Source organism: Balaenoptera borealis (genome assembly GCF_965194805.1).
Source record: "Balaenoptera borealis genome assembly, chromosome: 17".
NCBI classification, from domain to species: domain Eukaryota; kingdom Metazoa; phylum Chordata; class Mammalia; order Artiodactyla; family Balaenopteridae; genus Balaenoptera; species Balaenoptera borealis.
In genome coordinates, this window is record NC_138876.1 from 55,340,044 (window position 1) to 55,360,572 (window position 20,529).

Consider the following 20,529-nt stretch of genomic DNA (forward strand, 5'->3'; position numbering starts at 1 on the left):
TAATGTTCAGCAGGTGCTCTGTGAGAACTGTCCCATTTGTAGATGTATTCTTGGTGTACTTGTGAGGAGAGACGAATTCCGTGTCCTCCTATTCCACCATCTTGACTCCTTCTCCTGAATAAACCCATCTTTCCTGGAGAACTATCTGGCAGTCTATTTATTTCATGTCAACAGACCATATTCCTCCATGGGACAAATCCAGTGACAGCTGTACTACAGAGAATATGTATCATCTATGTACCAAAGTTTGAGAGGCTTTATCCAGGTCAGCAAAAGACAAAAATAATGAGTTGTCCCTGAATGGTGACCAAGAGCTGCCCAATATTCCCACTAACTAACCTCATCATGCTCTCCCAAACTGCCAGAGACTGTGAAAAGCATATAGGACATGATGGTACACCAGAGAAAGGGGCATGTTAGAACTAACAATGTTATTTCCTTTAAAGTTTGTGAAGCTTTCCAGACACAACCAAGGGAAAGTACAGTTATGCCTGAAGTAATGAATCATCTTACCTGCAGTCATTACCTTTCCAACACTAAGGAAGTTGTCTTTACCTATTGGAAAATTATAATTTATGTGAGGAGATCACTAGTGGAGGGTTACATCTTGGGGAATGATGGAAGGTCCTGTGTTGGTGGCAGAGGACAATAGAGTCCATTAATAAGTTTCTGCAGAGACTTTGGATAGTGGCCAGGATGCTTTAGGATAGCAGCTAAAAGGGACCATAGATGTAGTTGGTGCTTTCAGAGACTTCTCTGGAAACTACATTGCGTTTGGAAGGGCTCAGAACCAGTTGAGTCATACTGGGGTATTTGCTACATTGAAGAGCTTCCTAGTTTGTGTTCCTCCAACATGTACTATGAGGATGATTTTCAGAGAGACCTTAGACATTAGTGTCTTTGATTTCACACTTAAGGTTTTATTTTTATATTTATTTCTATGATCCATTTTGCCTAGGTTTTTGTTTTTTGTTTTGCAAAGTGATGTTCAATTGTTCCAGCACAATTTGTCGTAAAGACTACCTTTGCTTCATTGAATTACCTTTGTATCTTTGTCAAAGATCACTTGACTATATTTGTGTGATTCTATTTCTGGGCTTTCCATTTTGTTCCACTGATCCATTTGTCTATTCTTCCACAAATACCACACTGTCTTTATCACTGTAGTTTTACGGTAAGTCCTGAAGTTGGATAATGTCTATCCTCCAACTTTGTTCTTTTTCAGTGTTGTGTTGACTATTATTGGTTTTTTGTTTTTGTTTTTGTTTTTGTTTTGGTTGTTGTTGTTTATTGTGTTTCCATATAAATTTTAGAATAGGTTTGTCAATATTCACCAAGTACATCCTGGAATATTAATTGAGACTGTGTTGAATCTATAGATTAAATTGGGAAGAATTGACATCTTACTAATATTGAGTCTGCCAGTGCATGAATATGAAATATCTCTCCATTTATTTAGATTTTATTTTGTTTATTTAATTATTTAAAAATTTGATTTCTTTCATTGTAGTTTTCCATATGTAGATCCTGTACAAATTTTGTTACATTTATACCTAAATATTTTATTTTTTCATGTTATGTATATAGTATTGTGTTTGTAATTTCAAATTCCAATTGTTCATTATTGGTATGAGGAAAACAATTGACTTCTGTATATTAACTTTATATCTTGTAACCTTGCTATAACTGCTTATTAGTTCAAGTTCGTTTCATCAACTTTTTAGGATTTTCCACATAGACAATTATGACATCTATGCACAAATAATTTTATTTATTCCTTGCTAATACGTCTACCTTTAATTTTATCTTCTTGTCTTATTACATAAGCTAGGAGTTCAGCATGATGTTGCATAGGAGTGTAAGAAGTGACATTCTTGATTTTTACCCTAACATTATGGAGAAAACATTTAGTTTCTCACCATTAAGTGTGATGTTAGCTTTAGGTTTTGTGTAGATGTTCTTTACCAAATTGAGGAAATTTCCCTCTATTCCTAGTTTGCTGTTATTTTTAAAAACTCATGTTTGGGTATTAGATTTTGTCAAATCCTTCTTCTGCATTTATTGATATGATCATAGAGTTTTTCTTCTTTAGCTTGTTGATGTGGAGTTTTATATAAAATTTATTTATATAAATTGATTTTCAAATCTTGAACCAGCCTTGCATACCTGGAATAAATCCCTCTTAGTCATGGTACATGATTTCTTTCATACGTTGTTGGATTCAATTTGCTAATTTTTTTGAGAATTTTTGCATCTATGTTCATAAGAGATACTGAGCTATAGTTTTCTTTTCTTTAAATGACTTTATCTAATTTTGGTATTTAGTATAATGCTGGCTTTATAGAATAAGTTAGGATGTGTTTCCAATTTTCTGGAAGAGAATGTAGAGAATTACCTTACTTCTTCCTCAAAGTGTGGTAATATTCACCAGTGAAAACATTTGAGTCTTTTTTTTTTTTTGGAAGTTTATTTATTATTAATTCAACTTCTTTAGTAGTTATAGGCCCATTAAAATAATATATTTCTCTTTGTGTGGACTTTGGTAATTGATATCTTTTAAGGAATTGATCCATTTCAACTAAGGTATCAAATTTGGGGGATTGAATTGTTCATATTTTCATTTTTTTAATCCTTAACTCTCCATGAGATCAATAGTGATGACTGTTTATTCATTGTTTGTTTTCTGTTTTTTCTTTTTCTTTTTTTGCCATGCCACATGGCTTGTGGGATCTTAGTTCCCCAGGAAATTCCCCATTCATTGTTGATATTAGTAATTTTTGTATTCTCTCTTACTTTCTTGTTTATCCTGGGTAGTGGTTTATCAATTTTATTGATCTTTTAGAAAACTAAACTAGCTTTTGATTTCATTGACTTCCTCTGTTGATTTCTTATTTTCAATTTCATTGATTTCTGTTTTAATTTTTACTACTTCTTTTCTTTTGTTTCCTATTTCTCTAGTTACCTAAGATGGAAGCTTAGATTATTTGTTTTAGGTTTTTCTTATTTCCTAATACATGTATTTGATGTTACAAATTTCACTCTAAGCACTGATTTCACACATCTCACCAGTTTTTATAAAATGTATTTTTATTTTTATTTAGTCCTAATATTTTTAAACTTTTTTGAGACTTCTTCTTTGACCCACTTTTTAAGTTTAGAAGCATTATTTTTCTCAAAATATTTTGGGAATTTGAAGCTTTCTGTTGTTGGTTTCTAGTTTAATTCCATTGTTCTGACAACATATGATTTCTATTCTTTTGAATTTGTTAAGGTGTGTTTTATGACCCAGAATATGCTCTATTTTAGTTCCATGTTTGCTCTAGAAGAATGTATATGATGCTGTTGTGAGATGAAGTATTCTATAAATGTCAATATCCAATTGCATAATGGTGCTATCCAGTTCAACTATATCCTTACTGATTTTCTGCCTGCTGGATCTTTATTAATTACTGAAAGAGGGGTGTTGAAGTCTCCAACTATAATACTGGATTTGTCTATTTCAGTATCCAATTATAATATTGGATTTGTCTACTTCTCATTGGAATTCTTTCAGCTTTTGCCTCAAGTATTTTGATACTTTGTCATCAAGTGCATGCATTTTAAGGATTGTTTAAAGATTTAAAGATTCTTCTGGGAGAATTGAACTTTTAATCATTATGAAACACCCTTCTTTATCTCTGATAATTTTCATTGTTCTGAAATCTACTTTGTCTGAAATTAATATAAATAATTTTGCTTTCTTAAGTTTTAACATGATGTCTCTCTTCCCTTATAACTTTTAACCCATGTCTATATTTAAAGTGAGTTTCTTGTAGATAACATATAATTAGGTCTTGCTTAGTTATCTACTCTAAACATCTATGTTTTCAACTGGTATATTTAGACTATTCACATTCAAACTGATTGTTGTTATAGTCTGATTAATATCTACCATGTTTTTAACTGTTTTATATTCATTGCATTTGCTATTTATTTCTTTTTAAAATTGTCACCTCTTTTTTTCTGCCTTCTCTGGTTTTAATTAATCATTGTATATTATTCTATTTTATATTCTCTCTTAGCATAATCAATTATGCTACTTTAAGACATTTCTGTGGTGATTGCCATAACATTTTCAATATATATTTACAACTAATCTAAGTCAGTTTTCAAATAACACTATGCTATTCATGAATAGTGCATATACCATATAACATAGTAACCCCAATTCTCTGCTCCCATCACTTTTATCATTGTTGTCATTCACTTTACTTATCCATATGCTTTATTCACCCAATATATTGTTACCCTTATTACTTATGAAAAAGATAGAAATATTTTATCTTTATTCCTTCTCTAATACTCTTTCTTTCTTTATGTAGATTAATTTCTGACATTTATTATTTTCTTTCTATTTATTAAAAAAAATGTTTGGTCTGTTTTCTTTCCAACTGCATCCCTGGTGCCTAGGAGAGTGGAATATAGTGGATGACAAACAAGTATCTATGAGTGAATAAATGTTGGACAGGAGGAGTGGTAAGGAGTGTTCTTTCTTACTCCTTACATTAAAACAAAATGTATCTAACATATGAAAATTTCTAATAAACATAGCTCTTCTATGTAAAAAAATAATTTTCTTCTAGTCTTAGTGTTCTAGTATGTTTAAACTAAATGCTTAACCTTATCAAATGATTTTTCTGCATATATTACAAAAGAGGCAGCATAAAAGAGTGATTAAAAATTGAAGAACTACTTTTTACATTTCTTGCTTGTCAGGTGTACTGGTAACAAATTCTCTCTATTTTTGTTGTCTGAGAAAGTCTATTTCTCCTTCACTTTTGAAAGGTAAATTCACTGGGTATAGCATTGTAGGTTGGTGGGTTTTTTTTTTCCCACCAACTAAAATATTTCACTAAAAATCTTCTTGCTTGCATGGTTTCTGATAAGAAATTTATATAACTCTTACCTTTTCCCTCTATAGGTAAGGTACCATTTTCCTCTAGCTCTTTCAAAACTCCTCTCTCTCTCTCTCTCACCCCGACCCCTGTTTTTCAGTTATCTGTATTTTGAATATGATATAGCTAGGTGTAGATTTTTTGGTATGTTTCCTTCTTGGTAGTCTCTGAGATTCCTGGATCTGTGGTTTGGTGCTTGTCACTAACTTTGAAAAATCGTCTGCCATTATTATTTCAAGAATTTCTTCAGATTCTTTCTCCACTTTTCTTTCTGGTATTTCTGTCATGTGTATGTTACATATTTTGTAATTGTCCCACAGTTCTTAGATATTCTGTTTTTTTCCATTCTTTTTTCTTTTTTTCTCTTCTATTTCATGGGAGATTTCTATTGATTTACCTTCAAGCTCACTGATTCCTTTCTCAGCCATATCTAGTCTACTGATGAGCCCATTAAAGGCATTCTTTATTTCTGTTACGGTAGTCTCAATTTATAGCACTTCCTTTTGATTCTTTCTTAGAGCTTTCATTTCTTTGCCTACATTATTCATCTCTTCTTGCAAGTTGTCCATTTTGTTCCATTACAGGTTTTAACATATTAATCAAAGTTATTTTAAATTCTGTACCTGATAATTCCAAAATCTGTGTCATACCTGAGTCTGACTTGGAAGCTTGTTTTCTGTTCAGATTGTGTTTTGCTTGCCTTTAGCATGGCTTGCAGTTTTTGTTTTTTGGGGTTTTTTTGTAACCACACAATGTATTGGGCAGAAAATAAGCCTTTGTGTGAGGTTTTGCGTTAATCTAGCTAGGAGCTGGGCTGTGTTTAATGTTTACTGTAGCTGGATGTGTCAGAAGCTTCAACAATGTCCTCTTTTTTCACTTCCCTTTTGTCTTTTCCTAAGAACTTCTTATTTAATAAATTCTTGCATCTTGCAACTTGTTCAGTTAATCCACTGCTATTATACTGGAGCTCTGTTGTTATGGTGGTAAGATGTGTGGGTGGAGAAGTGTTTTATGATCTTATGATTAAATGTCAGTCTTTTGAGAGGCTGAGACTCAGGACTCACCTCAACCATGAACTCAGCCATTTTTTTCCTCCTCTAAGGCAAAGTCTAGAGGGAGCTGAATTGGATAATTGCTGTCTTCTAGGTAGATAAGGGTCTGGTAAAGTCATTTGCTTTGGAGAACAGGTTTTTGTTATGGAGACTACTTTGGGCATATTTCAAAATGGTTAATTTTCTCTCTCTCTGCCCAAAACCCAAGGGGACTTTTCTTAGATTTTCACCTTGAAACCTTGGTGGAGTTCCTGGAGGTAAAACCCATGAAAGAGTGGGGACGCCTTAAGACTGAGATCACTCTCATACTACTCTACATTTAACTTCCAGCAATTAGTCAAAACAACCAAAAGACATAGTCTAACCAAAAGACACAGAGTGGCTGAATGGATACAAAAACAAGACCTATATATATGCTGTCTACAAGAGACCTATTTCAGACCTAGGGACAGACACAGACTGAAAGTTAGGGGGTTGAAAAAGGCGTTCCATGCAAATGTAAATCAAAAGAAAGCTGGAGTAGCAATATTTATATCAGACAAAATAGACTTTAATATGAAGACTGCTACAAGAGACAAGGAAGGACACTACATAATGATCAAGGGATCAATCCAAGAAGTAAATATAACAATTGTAAATACATATGTACCCAACATAGGAGCAACACAATATATAAGGCAAATGCTAACAGCTATAAAAGTGAAATTGACAGTGAAACAATAATAATGGAGGACTTTAACACCCCACTTACACCAAGTGACAGATCATCCAGACAGAAAATTAATAAAGAAACACAAGTCTTAAATGACACATTCGACCAGATAGACTTAACTGATATTTATAAGACGCTCCATCTGAAAGCAGCATAATACACTTTCTTCTCAAGTGCACACGGAACATTCTCCAGGATAGATCACATCTTTGGCCACAAATCAATCCTCAGTAAATTTAAGAAAATTGAAAACATATCAAGGATCTTTTCTGACCACAATGCTATAATATTAGAAATCAATTACAGGGAAAAAAACCTGAAAGAACACAAACACATGGAGGCTAAACAATAGGTTAATAAATAATCAATGGATCACTGAAGAAATCAAAGAGGAAATCAAAAAAACCTAGAGACAAATGACAATGAAGCCAAATGATCCAAGACCTATGGGACAAAGCAAAAGCAGTTCTAAGAGGGAAGTTTATAGCAATTCAATTTCACCTCAAGAAACAAGACAAATGTCAAATAAACAACCTAACTGTACACCTAAAGCAACTAGAGAAAGAAGAACAAACAAAACCCTAAGTTAGGAGAAGGAAAGAAAACATAAATATCAGAGCAGAAATAAATGAAATAGAGACGAAGAAACAATAGCAAAGATCAATGAAACTAAAAGCTGGTTCTTGAGAAGATAAACAAAATTGATAAATATTTAGCCAAACTCATCAAGAAAAAAGGGAGCGGACTTAAAACAATAAAATTAGAAATGAAAAAGGAGAAGTTTATATGGACACCACAGAAATACAAAGGATCATGAGAGGCTATTACAAGCAACTATACACCAATAAACTGCATACCTTAGAAGAAATGGACAAATTATTAGAAAAGTACAACCTTCTAAGACTGAACCAGTGAGAAATAGAAAATATGAACAGGCCATACACAAGTATAGAAATTCAACCTGTGATTTAAAATCTTCTAACAAACAAAAGGCTTCAAAAGGGAATTCTATCCAACATTTAGAGAAGAGTAAACACCTACCCTTCTGAATCTCTTCCAAAAAATTTCAGAGGAAGGAACACTCCAAAGCTCATTCTAAGAGGTCACCATCACCCTGATACCAAAAGTAAACAAAGATATCACACACAAAAAAAGTTACAGGCCAATATCACTGATGGACATAGATGCAAAAATCCTCAATAAATACTAGCAAACAAAAACCAACAACACATTAAAAAGATCATACACCATTAGTCAAATGGGATTTACCCCAGGGATGCAAGGATTCTTCAATATACACAAATCAATCAATGTGATACACCACATCAACAAATTGAAGAATAAAAACCATATGATCATCTCAATAGATGCAGAAAAACCTTTTGACAATATTCAACACCAATTTATGATAAAGACTGTCCAGAAAGTGGGTATAGAGGGAATCTACCTCAATATAATAGAGGCCATACATGACAAACCCACAGCAAACATCATTTTGAACAGTGAAATACTGAAAGCATTTCCTCTAAGATCAGGAAAAAGACAAGGATGTCCACTCACCACACTTTTATTCAACATAATTTTGGAAGTCTTAGCCGCAGCATTCAGAGAACAAAAAGAAATAAAAGGAATCCAAACTGGAAAAGAAGACGTAAAACTGTCACTCCTTGCAGATGACATGATACTATACATAGAAAATCCTAAAGATGCCACCAGGAAACTACTAGAGCTCATCAATGAATTTGATAAAGTTGCAGGATAGAAAATTAATACATAGAAATTCTTGCATTCCTATACACTAACAATGGAAGATCAGAAAGAGAAATTAAAGAAACGATCCCATTCACCAGTGTATCAAAAACAATAAAATACCTAGGAATAAACCTACCTAAGGAGACAAAAGACCTTTACTCAGAAGACTATAAGATACTGATGAAAGAAATCACAGATGACACAAACATATGGAGAGATAAAACAGGTTCTTGGATTGGAAGAATCAACACTGTGAAAATGACTATATTGCCCAAAGCAATCTACAGATTCAATGCAATCCTATCAAATTATCAATGGTATTTTCCACAGAACTAGAATAAAAAAATTTACAATTTGTATGAAAACACAAAAGACCCCGAATAGCCAAAGCAATCTTGAGAAAGAAAAACGGAGATGGAGGAATCAGGCTCCCTGACTTCAGACCATACTACAAAGCTACTGTAATAAAAAAAAGTATGGTACTGGCACAAAAAACAGAAATATAGGTCAACGTAATAGGATAGAAAGTCGAGAGATAAGCCCACACATCTATGATCACCTAATCTATGACAAAGGAGACAAGACTATACAATGGAGAAAATACAGCCTTTTCAATCAATGGTGCTAGGAAAACCAAACAGCTACATGTAAAAGAATGAAATTAGAACACTTCCTAACACCATACACAAAAATAAACTCAAAATGGATTAAAGACCTGAATGTTAGGCTGGGCACTATAAAATTCTGAGAGGAAAGCATAGGCAGAACACTCTTTGACATAAATCGCAGCAAGATCTTCCAACCACCTCTGAGAGTAATGAAAATAAAAACAAAAATAAACAAATGGTACCTAATTAAATTTAAAAACGTTTGCATAGTAAAGGAAACCGTAAACAAAATGAAAAGACAGCACTCAGAATGGGGAAAATATTTGCAAACAAAGCAACTAACAAGGGATTAATCTCCAAAATATACAAACAGCTCATGCAGCTCTATATCAAAAAAATAAACAACCCAATCAAAAAATGGGCAGAAGATCTAAATAGACGTTTCTCCAAAGAAGACATACAGATGGCTGAAAAGCATGTGAAAAGAAGCTCAACATCACTAATTATTATAGAAATGCAAATCAAAACTTCAATGAGGTAACACTTCACACCAGTCAGAATGGCCATCATCAAAAAGTGTACAAACCATAAATGCTGGAGAGGATGTGGAGAAAAGGGAACCTTCTTACACTGTTGGTGGGAATGTAAATTGGTACAGACACTATGGAGAACAGTATGGAGGTTCCTTAAAAAACTAAAAATAGAGCTACCATATGACCCAGCAATCCCATTACTGGGCATATACCCTGAGAAAACCATGCACCCCAAGATACATGCACCCCAATGTTCATTGCATCACTATTTACAATAGCCAGGATATGGAAGCAACCTAGATGTCCATGAACAGAGGAATGGATAAAGAAGATGTGGTACACATATACAATGTAATATTACTAAGCCACAGAAAAGAACAAAATAATGCCATTTGCAGCAACATGGATGGACCTAGAGATTGTTATACTTAGTGAAGTAAGTCAGACAGAGAAAGATAAATATCATATGATATTGCTTATATGTGGAATCTAAAAAAAGGGTACAAAATAACTTATTTACAAAACAGAAATAGAGTCACAGATGTAGAAAAACTTTCAGTTACCAGGGGGCAAGGGGGGAGGGATAAATTGGGAGATTGGGGTTCAGATGCACAAACTACTATATATAAAATAGATAACTAATAAGGACCTAGTGTGTAGCACAGGGTACTCTACTCAGTACTCTGTAATGGCCTGCATGGGAAAAGAATCTTACAAAGAGGGGATATATGTATAAGTATATGTATAATGGATTTACTTTGCTGTACACCTGAAGCTCATACAACATTGTAAAACAACTATACTCCAACAAAATAAATTTTTTAAAAAACACAGTAAGCAGAAGAAAATAAATAATAAGAATCAGAGCAGAAAAAAAAAAAAAAAAATTACCAAACAAGCCTTCTACTAGTTTGTGGCTCCAGAGGCTTCTGCTCCAGGTAAACTGTTCTTGGTTATGATTCTCAGTGTCTGTCTCTCTCACCAGATTATGAGGTGGTGGTTGGCTGTGTGACCTGAATTCTCTGTTGAGCCTAAGAAAAGTTGTCAATTTTCCGTTTGTTTAGCTGTTTTCTTATTGTAAAGCTGTTTTCTTAGCTTGATGGCTATCAAGCTCTTTACATGTCAGAGTTGTAACCAGAGGTTCTCTAATCTCCTTCTTAAATTTTTATTTAAACCAAAGTAAACTGATCTGTGAGAAATAAGTTGAGCTACTAGAGTATCGTTTCTGAGATTGAGTTGTTATCTGTCTTCCTGTGACTGCCATGCTGATCATGTAAATCAGTACAGCATGTGCTTTTTTGTGTGTGCATATGAACAACTTATTAGTAGCTATCAACCTGTGAAATGTCCCTTTCTTCAGTAGTTCCACTTCTAGGAATCTGTCCTGCAGAAAGATGAGCACAAATGTCTAAAATAAAGGTATATAAAAATTTTTTTTAGGGAATTGTAATAGTGCTCTTTCTGGCATTGAAACTGTTCAAACAAAACCAAACAACCATTTGACAGGTGTTTTAGAGGGCATTCTAGTTTCAAATAGGAGATTGGACTTCATGTCCTCAAGGGTTCATCTCCAGTGGTTATGCTGGGTTGTAAAGAGTCCAATGTGTCTCCTCCATATTCTCTGTTTAGAGAATATCCAGTGATTCATTGTCAAGCACATACTCTTCTGCAGAAGGATGAGTTTTCATCATCATAGTACAGATGAAAGTCACCACCAGACAGGGCACAATAAATGACACACTGTGCATTTTAATTATATGTCTTATTTCTTATTTATTTATTTCTTATTTTTTATAAGTATAGTTGACATACAATATTATATTAGTTTCAGGTGTACAACATAGTGATTCAATATTTTTTCTAGATTATGCACCATATAATTTTATTACAATATTATTGACTATACTCATTATGCTGTACATTACATCTCTATGACATTTATTTTATAATGGAAGTTTGTACTTCCTAATCCCCTTCAGCTACTTTACCCATCCCCCAACTCCCTCCCTTCTGGTGACCACTGGTTTGTTTTCTGTATCAATGAGTCAGTCTCTGTTTTGTTTCTTTTTTATGTACATATATATATACATGTATATAAAACCAAAACAATATATGTATATTACATCTTTTTTATCCATTGATCTATTGATAGCACTTAGGTTGTTTCCATATGTTGGCTATTGTAAATAATGCTGCAATGAACATAGGGGTACATATACTTTTTCTAATTAGTATTTTTTTCCTTTGGGTAAATATCCAGGGGTGGTTTGCTGAATCTATGGTAGTTCTATTTTTCATTTTTTGAGGAAACTCCATAACGTTTTCTACATTGGTGGCACCAATTTACATTCTCATCAACAGTGCAAGAGAGTTCCCTTTTCTCCACATCCTTGTAAATACTTGTTATTTGTTGTCTTCTTGATAATAGTCATCCTGACAAATGTGAGGGATGCCTCATTGTAGTTCTTATTTGCATTTCCCTGGTGATTGGTAATGTTTAGCATCTTTCATGTGTCTGTTGGTCATCTGTATGTCTTCCTTGGAAAAATGTCTGTTCATGTCCTCTGCCCATTTTTTAATCAAATTGTTTTTTCATATTGAGTTGTGTGATTATTTATATATTTTGGATATTAACTCCTTATTGGATGTATTATTTGCAAACATTTTCTCCCATTCAGTAGGTTGCCTTTTCATATTGTTGATGGTTTCCTTTGCTGTGCAGAAACCTTTTAGTTTGATGTAATCTTATTTGTTTACTTTTCTTTTGATGCCCTTGTCTGAGGAGATAGATAAAAAAATATATATTGGTAAGACCGATATCGAAGAGCATGCTGCCTCTGTTTTCTTCTGGGAGTTTTATGGGTTCAGGTCTGACATTTACATCTTTCATCCATTTTGAGTTTATCTTTGTATATGGTGTGAGAAAGCGGTCTGGTTTCATTCTTTTGCATATACCTGCCCAATTTTCCCAACACCATTTTTTCCCTACTGTATACAGTTGACTCCTTTGTCATAAACTAATTGACCACATAAGTCTGAGTTTATTTCTGGGGTCTCTATTCTGTTCCATTGATCTATGTGTCTGTTTTTGTGCTGGTACCATACAGTTTTGATTACTGTAGCTTTGTAGTATAGTTTGAAATCAGGGCATATGATATCTCCAGCTTTGTTTTTCTTTCTTAAGATTGTTTTTTTTTCTTGTCCTTTAAACTATCAGCTCCATTAGGCAGCTCACTCTTGTGCTTCCACAACCAAAACAGGGCTGACATCACAGTGTATTTTTAATGATTACCTTATTTATCATTTGGGAGGTTCCTGAAGGCTGGTAATTTTGTCCATCATCTTGTTCAGTCACTATTTCTTCAGCTGTTTTCATCGACCTGGCTGCCATAGCCTCAGTGACACCTGCAGTTCCTGCTTATCATCTCCTCCATGTATGCCACCATTACCTCCCTGGCCTTTACCAACTTTTGCCACTGCCCTGAACACAGCTGCAGTTGATGGAAGATTGAAGCATCAAGAGTCTTAACAATATGTCTCTCAGGGAATGACCAACTGTGACTAAAGAACTTACCAGAAGTGGTGTATAGAGGAAGGGAGGAGGGAATATGATGGTGATAGAACAGTGTGGTGGGTCAGGATCTGCCTTTGTTTCCCACTTTGAATTTATGTCACCTTCATTTGATATCCAGCCAATATACTTAATTAATTGGACAAAATAGAAAGTAAAGAATTAGATATTAAAATACCCTAAAGGACTGTTAGGAGACAATTCTCCATGGGTATCTTTTGTTTATAAATGCCTTGCAAGCAGAGGCACTGACAGCCTGTGTTCTGGACTATCTTTCCAAGAATGTTTTTAGCATGAACAGCCTTGGAAGATAGATATAGTGTGTCTTTCCAGAGCAAAAGGTGAATTTTCTTACTGGCCAGTAAGATAAAGATGGCTCCCTCCAATACAAAGAGCAGGTTTCCTTGCAGCCCCTATAAAAGATTTGAGTTCCCTAAGCTTAGGGTTCCTCAGGTGTGACAAAAGCCAGGTGTATATGCAGCATCCATCTGGGCCTCTACTTATCACCAGAACTTGGGGCAAAGGGAACTGACAAATGTAGACATGACCCTCACATTGTGTGTTGTGACATAAGTAATAAAGTCTTTTGTGTCTTGACCCAGGAGTCTTGTGGCTTTCTCAGTATCAATAAAGTAATAACAGGATAATTTATTAGCATAAAACTTGAAGTCTTTCACAGTTCTTGACAAAGATACCTCACTCTACCTTTCCCTCGAAATAAGCTCCTTAATAAATTAAGTTTTTGTTAACTATAATTAGAATTTTTCACTTTCAAAGCGTGCTTCGAAGACAGAATATTTTAAAATGCAAAGTCTTTTGACCTCCTTACAGTTTAAATTAAGAAATAACAGTAAATTCACTGTGGGTTTATTAACAACTTAATGTACATAAATAAGCACTTGAGCTAGTGAAACAGGTAGCAATGACTTATTAATATTCAAAACCTCTAGGCTAATATAGTGGTATAAATTATTCTGTCTCTTTTCTTTCCTTTTGCAGTCATCCAAGATACAGCGGATGATTCTGAGTCTATTTAGTGATTTAAAAGAAGAGATTTATTTTACCCTTGTATGACATCATTCTCCCCATTGAATTTTTCAATTTTCTTTGTTTATTCATTCCAGAATATTTCTATTACTCTACTCTAAATACATTTGCTTTTATATTATTTAAGATAAAAATAACCATTTAATTTATTGAGACATATGTCAATTCTACATAAGCCTGTTGACAAAGATTGCTTTTTAAAAATTGATATTTATTGGTAAGAATATAACTGTAGGAGAGTAAAGGATTTGGAGATAAAAGATACTTTATTCACTATGACATACAGTCTTCCTTGTTATTTTCTTGCTTTGTTTTTGGTTTTTTGGAATAAATATCTAATCCCAATCTTAAGGGTAATATTAATTAGTAAAATTAATAAAACAGGAATAGATTTCAGTGAGTCTATGGATAGAAATGAAAGCAAATTAATTGCAAGCGTTCAGATAGTGTTTGCTATCTGCCAGATTTGCCAGACACTGATGAAGAAACTGAGATACAGGAAGCTCAAACACAAAAGTCAGACAATTAGGCAATGGCCAAAGGAGTTCTGACCCTAGGATCCATATTCTTATCTACCTCACTATGTTGCCTGTCTTAAATTTCATTCTATTCCCAGACAAGAAACAAAAATCCAATCTGTTTATATCCTTCTTTCATCCCACCTTATATTATCATGTTTCTATTATCACAATCTACTTCCCCTTCCTCAAAAAACTGTGTATTTTCCTTCAATTCCACAGTGTTATATAATTGAACACAAAACTACACAGGGTATAGTCATCCAAGACTTTAATAAAGATAAAGGATATGGCATAGCAGGAGAAAGATAACATATATAAATATCAGAGAGGTATGAAACTTCCAGGTACAGCACATAGAGATCCTTTTTTTTGTGCAGAATGTGCTTTATCTTCACATTGTGAACCACCAAGAGAGTGCAAAATACCTTGGTCTTATGGGAGTCAAAGCACAAGTTCACTGTGGGGTCTTTTACAAGCCACTGGTCACTTTGCTAAAGCCAGACTGCATGACTGATTAAACCATGTGCAAACTATTAGTATATCTTTTTATAACATATGAAAATCTTGGATATTTTCCACTGATGTGTACTCAGATTCAGTCATCTTTTCTTCTGCCATGCCTAATCTGTTGTTAATTCCATCCAGTGTATTTTTTTTTTTAATCTCAGATAATGTAATTTTTTTCATTTTTAGAAGTTTGATTTGGGTATTTAAAGTTATCTTCCATGTCTCTACCTAGCACATTCAAATTTCTTCTAGCTTCTCAAACATAAGGAATTCAATATAATAACTGTTATGATATCCTTGTCCATTAATTCTATCATCTGTATCATTTTTGGTTCAGTTTTATTTGATTCATTTTTCTCCTCATTATGGGTCATGTTCCTGTATTTTACATGCCTGATGATTTTTGATTCAATGCCAGAAAACAGTTTGATCCTCGGGTCTTCTTTTTAGATTTAATAGGTGGTACCAGAGCAACATTTAGTTTAGGGATAATTTTTCACTACTGAAGCAAGATTGTTTTTACTACTGTAATGGATATCCAGTGAATTATGAAGTTTCCCACTCTGACTATTGGGTACTGACACTGTTTTCAGTGCTATGAGATTTCCAGGCACTACTCTCTTTTGAGGGTGGTTATTCCTCAAATTCAGGTAGTTTCCTCATATGCAAGTGCTGATCAACACTCAATTCAGTACTCGAGGAAGAAACTCATGATTTCTGGAGGTCTCTCTCTTTACAGCTCTTGGCTCTTCTGTACACTACCCAGTACTACATCTTCAACTCATGTACACTAACTTAGGGTTTTGCCTGTGCTATTCTTCTCTGCCATCACCTAGAATCTTATCTCCAGACAGTAAACTGGGGCAATTGTAGGACTCACTGTATTTATTTCCTATATCTCAGGATCAGTGTTCTTCATTTAACTATGTCTCAAAAGCTGTTGTCTCATATATTTTGTCAGGTTTTTAGTTCCAATCCCTGTAACTCCATCTTGTCTGGAAGCAGAAGTCTATTGATTTTCAATGAACAATGTAGACAAGCTAATAAAAAGTGCCTCAAGGATTTTTAGATTTTAAACAGCATATTTTAATCACTAGATATGACTATGACTATTTCTTTCTTGACAAAGGGTCAGTCCCATGGCTCCAGGTTTCCCTGGAGACCAGCAGAGAAGTACCACAGAGACCAAATGCAAATTATCCTATTCTTGTATAGGTCCCTGGAAATGCCATTGTTGCAGACCTCCATATGTTTTCCTGTTGTTTGCCATTGGCTTCTTTTCTGCCTGGCTTGTCTTCTCTAACTGTCTCAAGCCAAATTGAACTTGCACTACCATTATACCTTATTCATTATTGTATCATTACATTTATCACACTGTATAATTATGTGTGTACATATCTATCTCCTTATGAGATCATAGGATTCCTGCAGGCAAAGATTATGTCTCTATAGCCCCAGTGCCTGATATTCTTAGGGCTTAATAATAATACATTGAATGAATTAATGAATAGAATGAATGAATATTTGAATACAAGTTATTTTAGCCAATAATTTAGCATAGAGATATTGGGAAATTAATATTAGAACTGCTACAATGTATTTTAAAGTTGTTACCAAAATTATGTTCAAAATAGCTAAATTTCATGGAAGAATAATTTTCATTCCATTTAATTTTTCACTTTCTTACCAAATCATTTTATAGTTTTAAGAAATCTGGCTTAAAATAACCCTTCTAGGTACTTCATATTTCAGAGACTGGATTAGGTGAATCTTCTTGTATTACTTTATTTAAAATCTTTTATACAAAGAGGACAAATTAGATATTACTATAATAGCATTTGTAGTTTTAAAAGACCACATACATCTCAAAGGTGAAAAAGTAGGATTTTATTTCATAACTGAACATATTTTTGTTGTCCTTGCCTTACTTATTCTTAAGCAGCAGAAAATTAATTTTAAACTTTTAGGTACTTAGTTCAATCCAAATGTTCTTCTGCTATATTTAGATATTACTATTTATGTCAGTTGATTTTACACATGTCAGCCGGGATTCCTCTCCCATTCTCTTTCTCTGAGTTGCTTACAAGCCAGGCAGAACATAAATAGACAAACTTTAGGTAAGTTAAGGTGGACATGGAATGGAGAAGCTATACCCATGCCTCTGGACTTGCTTTGTGCTATCTCTGTGTGGCTTCAAATGTCCATACCTTCTATACTCTTGACATGGGTAATATTTGATGCTGGCTGTATTTGGTGGCTTCTAGATCAGCATCTGTGCAGCTTTCTAACATGGAAGAGTCTATGAAACTTCAGACACAAAAGGAAAACTTCTTTTTGCTTAGTGAGCTTGTCTTTGGCTATAACTTGACTCATGCCCTCAGCTAACATCTACAGCTTTCTCGGAATTGGAAAAGTGCTATGCTGACATCGGTCTCATTAAGAAGATGTTTTTAAAAGTTTGACAAATGGAAAAATTTTCTCCTGATCACAGATATTACTAAACTTCTAAACTTTTAAGAAGAGCTCACTGGGGACAGTCCCAGGAAAGGGTGAGAGTTTGGTGGGAAAGGAGAAAAAGCAGCCTGCTTTACTCTCATACTTCCTCAGAGTTCCTATTGCATTTACCCTCCTCTCCAGACTTCATATCTCTACCAGTACAGGTTCTGTGAGAACACATACCTTTTCAAATCTTTGAGTTTTCTGGTTTCACACTGCTCATCAAACTTGTGTTGGTATATAAGGACTAGAGAACCTGCTTCTTGGAACTAATAAACAAAAGAAAGTAGTTGTAGCCCAGTCACTACTCCCCAAACATATGTTGATCCAATGTTGGTAGCTTGTACCGAGGCTGTTGCAATGAAGGAAAACAGAACATTTTGTGTGATGACTCCTGTTATTAATCCATCAAAATAAGCACTTCACATATCATTTTGCTTCACAGGTAGACCCACTCCTCAGTTAGAGACTCATAGACCACCTATATTTGATTCACCTGCCTCAACATGGAACTTTCCAAGGAGTTACAAGGCATTTTACCTCAGTGTTCTCTAACACTTGCTAAAACTATCCTTCAAGAATCCTGGGGGACTTCCCTGGTGGTCAAGTGGTAAAGAATCCACCTTTCAATGCAGGGGATGTGGGTTCAGTCCATGGTCGGGGAACTAAGATCCCACATGCTACTGGGCAACTAAGCCCACGCACCTCAACTAGAGAGCCCGTGTGCCACAAACTACAGAGCCCACGTGCTCTGGAACCTGTGCCACAACTAGAGAAGAGAAAACCTGCACACCACAACTAGAAAGAGAAAACCCACATGCCATAACTAGAGAGAAGACTGCGTGCCGCAATGAAGAGTCCATGTGCTGCAATGAGGGCCACAACAAAGATCCCATGTGCCACAGTGAAGATCCCATGTGCCCCAATGAAGACCCAAAGTAGCCAAATAAATAAATAAATAGATATTAAAAAAAATAAAAGAATCTTGGGAGGTAACCAAAATGAATTGAGCATTATTTAGCAGACATTCTAAGGCCTTCCAAGGTGAGGTCTTCTGTAATAAATTTGGGGTTTTCAGGAGTAAGGATTCAGACAGTTTCATATCTTTTTTGGCTACTCTTTAGCTTTAAAGTAGCAGCTGGATTTCTTTCCTGACATTTATTTCAGATTATCAAACATTTATATCCTTGGCTCTTCTACTTTTCAGGCATAGAAAGGGAAGCCTTTTTTCTAGAAGTCAAATTGGAAAAAGTGGTTTTAATTTATTTTATTTTTGCTTGAGGCAATAGCTTGAATTCTGCTTTGAGTTATTTTGCTGTATTCCTCCATTAGACCAGGATCTACATGCAACAGGTGTTCAATAAATGCTCTATTTAAATTACATATAAAAAATAAAAATGACAATTTGCTTGGCACTTGGGAAAGAAAATTTAATATTTCACAGCCACACAAACTTTTGTAAGGAGTCAATTTGTTGATTATATAATGAAATGAGTATCTAATCTAGTTCATTGTATATATGATAAATGAGCTTTACTAGTAACATTAATAAGACAATAAAATGTGAGTTTGACAGAATTTAGTGATAGAAATATTTTTCATAATTACAGTAGTGATATTGATAGATTTTTGATAATCCATGTTTTATTTATTAGGTCTGATTCTCTATGCATGGCTTAAATCGGGCCTGAAAGACAACCTTCATCAGCACCTAAAGTGAAACCATGAGGAGGAGTTAAGATGGCGGAGGAGTAGGAGGAAGTGAAGTTCATTTCTCTCCATGGATGTATCAGGAATACATCTAGATGCAACAGTTCTCACAGAACACCAGCTGAACAGTAGCAGAAGACCTTGGACACTGTCAAGGACTATAAAGATCCCTGAATAACTGGGTAGGACTAAAAAAAGAAGGGAGAAAGAGGAGGAGAGGAAGTGGGATGGGACCTGCACCCCAGGGTGGGGGAGCTGAAGCAAAGGAGAGATTCCTGAATTTGGGGAAAACCCCTCTCTGACAGGGAAACCCCCTTTCTGACAGGGAAATTGATTGGGGAATCAATCAATCAATCAGAAGGGAAGCTTTTAAGGCTATCAGAAGAGGATGAAGTGGCTGATCTGTGGCAGACAGGACAGAGTGAGAACTACACAGATGGTCCCTACTGAGGCCCTATGTGCCCCAGACTGGGACATGTGTTCGCAGGTGTGCAACGGGGCTTGGAGCTGGAGCATGGGGATTGGAGAACAGGCCAGGGGCAAGAACTGCTGTTGGTTGTTGGAAGATGGACTGAGGGGATGGGAGGGAGGAAATCTGCAGCAGGGAAGCCTATGGAAGAAGACGACTGCCATGGAAGCAGGGCACTAATGCTGAGTCACAAACAGGGGGAGGAGCCTCTATTGTAGCCTCTCTCTCCCCACACACTCCACATGCCGATGGACAATAAAAGAAGCCCTTTCAGGGCTGACTCTTGGGTGCTGGCCACCAAGCAATAGAAAAAGCCCTCTCAGAGCTGGCCCTTGCACACCTGTTGCCAGGCACCAGAAAAAGCCCAGACAGGGCTGACCCTCATGTGCCTTATGCCAGGCAAAAGAAAAGGCCCTCTCTAGGGCCATATCTCTTGTGCACATGGCATTTGGCACCCCCAGGGCTCCCACTATCCAAGCAGTCATACCACCTCTGTGTCCTGTCCTCACTGGGGCAGACCCAAGTACTCTAGGGCAGCCCCAGGAGCAGGCTCCTGTGGGTGGACCACAGGCAAAGGTGAGGGTAAAACCAGAGCTGAACCCCAGGGACAGGGTGAC